Source organism: Leiobunum rupestre, chromosome 4, assembly GCF_980474605.1.
Source record: "Leiobunum rupestre chromosome 4, qqLeiRupe1.1.hap1, whole genome shotgun sequence".
Lineage (NCBI taxonomy): Eukaryota > Metazoa > Arthropoda > Arachnida > Opiliones > Sclerosomatidae > Leiobunum > Leiobunum rupestre.
In genome coordinates this window covers 54,518,948-54,526,039 of record NC_143387.1, presented here as the reverse complement: position 1 = coordinate 54,526,039, position 7,092 = coordinate 54,518,948, and the positions used below count along the sequence as shown (strand labels likewise).

Below are 7,092 nucleotides of genomic sequence, written 5' to 3'. Positions count from 1 at the left end.
CCCCATGCGATAATTACCGTGGTACCCTTTTCCCCACAAAAATTACTCAAAAACTAGCCTTTCTCTCTCTCTTCCAAAACCCCCTGTACCCCTGCAAACTCCCCGTATCCAATGGCAAATTTGCTCCCCCCTCATGACGAACAGAAACAAATACGCTCGTCCCTGAGCCCCGATTCCCCTCTGCCCCGCGCAGTTTATGGTTGAAGCACATCAGTTGCAACGCTAATTTCTAGATGACGATTACACGTGTCTATTGGTTTCCCTAGCGTTAGCAAAGTAGGAGGAATCTCGTGAGGAACAACCTTAACGTTAAGTAACCGGGTTCAAGAATGTCTAGGGGTATGATATAGGTAAATATACAACGAGAGTACGGGTGTCCAAAGGTTTTTATATATGGTAAACCAAAATAATAATAACAATACAAATGACAATAAAATACTTAAACACTTAATAATAATAAAAATAAGCACGCAATAACACGAACGTCGCGGGAGGGGGGGGGGAATACGCGGGCTCTCTCTTTCTATAACAATAGTTTGAAGCCTGTGGCTTTCGCTCACCGATTGATGAAACGATCTGGTGCCGTTCAACGTCGCTCGTTTGGGTCTCCTTAACCCTTGGCTCTATCCGCTCTTTAACTCGGTCCACTCTCTGGCTCGATCCGAACTCGGGCTCTGTCCGACCTCTTGCTCGATCCACTCTCTGGCTCGATCCGAACTCGGGCTCTGTCCGACCTCTTGCTCGATCCGAACTCTGGCTCTGTCCGAACTCTGGCTCTGTCCGACCTCTGGCTCTGTCCGATCTCTGGCTCTTCCGTCACTCAGGACCCTGAGGACTTACTCAGTCCTCTGAGGACTCACTCCATCCCTCTGTCTGACATAAAATCTCTCTAACTTCCTGGTTTTGTTCAGCACCATTTCAGTAGGCGCGGTTTAATTACGGAAACTGACATTTGGTGGAATCTTATTGGAGAGGTTAAAAGGTTAAGGGTAGCTTGGCTTGAAGATTATTGGCTGTAAAAGGTTCGTGTATAAAAGTAGAAAGATGAAATCATCTGGTGTCTTTCCCAGGAAGAAGGTCGCACGACGGTACCACATGTCGCCACGTGGCTTTCGGGAAGGGTACACGTGGTTGTAGTTTTTATTTTTAAAGGTGGCCGTTTGAAATAACGCTTCTTTCAATAGTTTACTATTGACGTCCGAACGCCGTACAATAGAGAGCCCGCATCTTTAAGTCATTTACGATACGACGCCGAGTATTCAACAAGAGAGAGAGAGAGAGAAAGAGAGGGGTTATAGCGCACAATGGATGAGTCAAGATGTGCGCGCTTTCCCAGCACCGAACGCTGGTTAGGGGAGAGCCACATGTAGAGAGGATACGATATTTTACACGGACAACAATAATACATTTTACAAGAAAAATACTAATGATACCTTTTTACGACTTGGACACCCGTAAGAAATTGAAAAATATAAAAGGGACTTAAAAACTAAATGTCATAAGTTTTAAATAACACTAATCTAAATAGGAAATATTTTAAATGCAATAAGTTTTAATTAACACTAATCTTTAAATAACACTTTTAAAAATGAGCGTTACACAGTAACGATTAAAGAAAGCGAAAGGCAGTCCCGGTTTCTCTCTGTCCCGTGCCGCCTGTGTCTTTGCCCGGTTCGCCGCCCCGCCTTTGGTACCCTTACTGACAAAGCAAAAACACAAAAAGGCTTTAGTTGAGCCACTAACAAAGTGAAAGGCAGCAGCTTATCTCGCCGTCCCGCGCTATGTTTCTCTTCGCTGCCCTGCCTTTGGCTTCATGACAGATTAAGCAAACATTCCAGACGTACGACGACCGACGTACCAAGCGCTCCTTATAATATGGATCCTCAACAAGTATACAACCAGCTTTCATCCATTTGGAAATATATATATATATATATATATATATGAACCTTCCGCCGTCACTGGTGAAAAATAAAGATTTGAAATAGGAATATTTTTTTTAAATATATTTTATTTAGTTTTAAATTGAGTATATAAAAATATAACTATTCACATTATTGTTACTAAACTATAATAAGCTTAATGTAACAAATTTGTGAGCAGTTTATTTAGCTACAAGGATTTTAATTTTTGAAAAATTCGACCTAAATTTCTAGTGGCCTCTACACGAGAACACGTCATGACAGAGCCGACCAATAATATTCTGGAAAATAGCGCGGGAACTTATTGCGTCTCTTTAACCATGGCCAGGATTTAACTTTTAAATGTAAAACTTCCAGTATTTTCTCGATTAAACTATTCCTAAGGGAGGTTATCATTCCTAGGGTAAATTTTTTCAAGAAGTACCATTTTTTAGTACAGTAAAGTTAACTTTAAATTAATCAATAGTTTATTTCATCATGCAAACTTTAGATGGCAGCAGCATAATAAGGATTATCATATGTCTAAAAATTGGCGCCAAATTTTAAACTTGGTCGAAGGTATCAAATCTTTTCTTGACGCTTAAATCAAGCCTATTGAAATTATCGACGTGTACGATAATTATCGTACATTTGGTAATTCAGGCACTGACAGACAATCAGCCGTTGTGCCCTCACTCTGGAGCCTAAGAGACTGTCAAGCCTGTAAATGGTCTTAAAACAATTTTAGAAAAATACGCCCATTTCGGAAAAATATCGAGGACATTCAACTCGGTAGCATTCCGTGGTTTTTTTTGAAAATAGTTTCCCCATTTATTAATTATAAATGGAATAATTGTCAGGTTAGGGTAAGAGACACGACTCTCGCGATAGATACTGCGATGCTTATTATTTTGAATTTCTTCTCCCATTTTGTTGGAAACACTTATTATTGAGCCCTATTTCGACAATAATTTGAGTAAAAGTGAACGCTTTCGTCGAATCAGATTGAGATAAATCTCATAAGATAGATTATTTGAGGTCAATTACAGAAACAAATAAGTTTGATTTAAGATTTTTTTTTAGTTTTACAGCCTTTTGAGGGAAACTCTAACTTTATGCCCTTTTTCACAATATGGCATTTTAAAATATTTTAATTCATTTTATTAGTATCAAGCGTGATTTTTAACTGAAATTATCAGGCTAGAAACGTTTGTTATTATAAAGTTCCCGATAAACATAGGTCAACGCCAAGAGCTGGGCTCGAGCTCACTTCACTGAATTCGTATTATATGAGCTTACGGTTGGTCTCGAAATCTAAATTTCCCCGCCAATGTGAGGTCTCGAGCTCAGTAGATTTAAAACCTACAAACCGTCTCGGGCTCGGACTCACTGTAGTTATAAATACACGGGCAGTCTCGGGCTCGCGCTCACTATAGTTACAAATCGACGCGACGGGTGGTCTCGGCTCGGGCTCGCAACAATTTCAATTCGACATGTGATCTCGGGCTCAGGCTCACTATAGTTACTTACAAATAAAATGGTGACCTCGAGCTTGGTCTCACTAGGTGAAAACTATTCGCCAGTCCTGGACTGCTCACAGAACTGTTCAGGACTGAGCTCTGACGTCAGCAAAATTTCCCGGACAGTTCGGGCACGGCCGTCTCGAGATCTGCTTCGCGCTCATAGCGGCCCAGGCGATCGTACGAAAATCGCGTATGGGAAATTAGTTCAAAAACTTCTCACATCGTTTTATGGCGCTAGTCTAGCCCCCCCCTTGAGAAAATTCACAGCCATGTTATCGAATGGGAGGAACGGCGCGGAACTTTGGAATTTCAATTATTATCGCGTAATGTGTAATTTTTTGTAAAATATTTTTTTAGTAATATTTAAGTTAATTAATAATAAAAAATTTAAACACCTCTTCAGATTTTTAACGCAAAGTAAAGTTTTGAAAAACGTTATTAAAATTTGGTCATTCTGGAGCCAGAAGTCACCGTTTCTGTATAAAAATGTAAACATAAACACGTGGTTCTCTTTACAGCTGTATTTTTGTTATGTAGTAACTTCCAGAGGCCTGTGTTTTGTATTAATGTTTAAAAACTTAATTGAATTAAAGTAGTAAAATAAATGAATTTTAAAAGAAAACAAATGTGACTTCTCTTGAAGATTATGTAAAAGTTTATTATTAAGGTATTAACTTGTTTTTTTAAGAGCCAAAATAAGTTTAATAATACATAATAGTTAGAATATAGGATGATGTATTATAATGATAATTTATACAGGACTAGTTGGAATATTGTTTAACATAGTATGATTATTTATTCAAATATTGACTAGTTGAAATATGGGTTAACGTGTGATAATTTATATGTGTTGACTAGGTGGAATATGAGTTAACATATAATGATGATTTATACTGGCATGGATTAACTAACTGTCACTTGGAAGATCTCTATGAATGAAAATAGTGATGGAAACTTGGAAGGTATTTAAATCTGATAAATATAATAAACCAAGGTGGATTTCCCACTGAATGATACACAACTAAACAATAGATAGGAAAAATTTAGAATTTACGACTTGAGTACTTTTTGAGAAAGAGGCTTATGCACAAGTTCTTTCACTTTCTAAAATTTTGCGGACAGAGTTTTGGTAATATTTGTGATAATTAGGGGTACGACCTTTCTACAAATTAAATCAGCAATTTCATTCGGGTGATTATTATTCAAATCACATTGGATGTAAGGGCATAGAGCAATTTTTGGCTACAAGTGGATTTCAATGTTTTTTAAAATTGCAGGTGAATCCCAAAGATAGGGTACAGCTCTCTCTAGAATGTTGTTACTATATCCAATATTAGCCATTAACATGATAAAGCTTTGCTGGGGATACCTAAGGTTTCCTCTGTCGGATAATTTAAATGGTGAGTCAGAATTAGGCACAATTCGCAAAAATGTTTTTCTTCTAGGATTTGTGCTACATAATCAGCCAAGTATGCGATACTTGCTAGCCGTCCAAAGCATTTAGTATGTCAGTAACTTCAGATGGTAATGTAACTTCATGGCTGATAGATCTGTGAAGCTGTCTTGGGGAACGTTAGATGTTTTAGGTTTTTGACTAAATTCTTTTTCCCATAGTTTCATTACCGATTGGAATGCTTTGCCATCAAATATTGTGACACAATCTAATTATCACAAATTCCGCTATTTATTATCTGAACATTTATCTGCCTGGTCATGATCTTTTAATTATTTTTTACTCGTTTGTTCATTGTTTTCTTAATGTTGGCTTTGCTTTTTGCTTTTAATTATTTGTATATATCTCATTATTATTACTATTATTATTTTTTTTTGCTTACTTTTATACAATTTTTTATATTCTGTTCATTTTTAATCCTGCGATTCTGTAAGTCTACACATAAGTTGGCCTATGCGGCTTTGTAGATAACCTCTAAATAAATAAATAATGATATAGTGCCACCTGAATTAAAGGCTTCAAAAGTCGCTTGATGACTTAGGCCTAAGGTGGTGCCTTGGGTATTAGCCTAGCTGATTATTATTATCTCTTAAGGATGGATTCCAAACTGAATATAGTGGCTCTTGCATCCAGCATGTCATTCCCTCCAGCCATTTGCCTGAGAATGCTGAAAAACATTTCAATAGCATCGCTCGTTACATTTCTTGTCAAGACAAACTGGAAACCAGATTTAAGGAGGTATGACACGCAAGATATTGTAGACAATGAAGTTATTCTAATAGATTCATATGTTTCCTTTGTCAATATTTTCTTCTCGCAGTCGGTTTGAACTTTTTCTAGATATTGAGGAAAATAATTTTCTAGCAAAGAATGGACACTTGTTCTGATTTTAAAACTAAAATTTGAGAAATGTGAACTTAATTTAAAGAATAATAAAGCTATTTATTAAATAATATGAATAGTATTTTGGTTATTTATTTAAAATTCTGATAAAATAAATGTGAATACTGGTTTGAAAACTTAAAAACTTGAAACCTGTGAAAAACAAAATAAACTTTGGTTAGGCTTAGCAATTAACTAATATAACTCAATATAAGCATATTACTTTAATTAAATAAATGTTTTAAATGAAAACTTATTAGATAAAGATCAAATCATAAGTTGTATATCCCAAACTTTCCAGAAGTTTTTGAAAAACAATGCAAAAATGATTAACTAGTTGAATTTACCGCCATAGAAAACTATTAAATATCCCGCTGATTTTTTACATTTAAGGGGGGGCTCGGACAGCGCTCCTAGTGTTAAAAAAAGGTATTCGCGGAAATACATAGGAGAGGAAATCTTTGCCTGGGCCGCTATGAGCGCGAAGCAGATCTCGAGACGGCCGTGGTTCGGGACTAGATCACGAATATTCTAACCTAAAATAAAAATTAAAAAATGGCGGCCGTAATGGGCATGTTACTTAATTTATTAAATTCAGATATATCAAGCTCAGAATCCTCATCTGATGATGAAATGGAAGTAATAGGAAATGTTTTAAGTACGGCACGAAATTTCCGAATGAGTATAATGAATTATGATAGTTTAATTGTTAATCGTTATCATGATATTGAATTTAAGAGTATATGTTTAGAGTTAGGCCTATCATTTACGAAGAGCTAGTCAGGAAATTTGGTAGCTCAGACCATCTGAACATTTTCCAGGGATGTTTCATTACTTAATATTGTAATGGTTTAAATAAAATGGTAACATAATTATAGAGAGTGGAAGACAGGTATTGTCACCAGATAAACGTCTATTAGTATTCCTCTGGTTTGTTAGACATGATTGGAGTGTATCATTCCATGAAACTTCAGACAGATTCAACATAACATAAAACAGTGTTAGAAACATCTTAAAAAGACTCAATAAATTTTTTATAATGTGTCTTCAAGTATAATTCGATAGCCAGAAGATAAATAAGGCTTTAAGGGACGGTTGGAACAGAAATCAGATTTACCTAATTTCTAGGGATTTTAGTGAACTCTTCAATCTAATTCAGGGCATATTTTAAAACAAACCTTGAGCGAAGGAAAAACAATAAAACTAGTATAACCGTAAATTGTCAATTTTTACAGAAAATAAAGGATATTTACCAATAATGTGTTAATTTGTTTTATGGTTGGCCTGTACTTGTAGAATCTTAAATATAGTGATAAAGTAAAATGAAAATCCA

General features: G+C 36.0%; 1 long non-coding RNA gene across 1 annotated transcript; it reads left to right on the top strand.

Annotated features, from left to right (window-relative positions):
* The first annotated feature begins 3,987 nt into the window (after nt 1–3,987).
* LOC149948319 (uncharacterized) lies at nt 3,988–4,866 on the top strand. Its single transcript, XR_016480541.1, has 3 exons — nt 3,988–4,091; nt 4,283–4,386; nt 4,702–4,866. It is a non-coding gene; the product is annotated as an uncharacterized LOC149948319 (long non-coding RNA).
* The last annotated feature ends 2,226 nt before the right edge of the window (nt 4,867–7,092 follow it).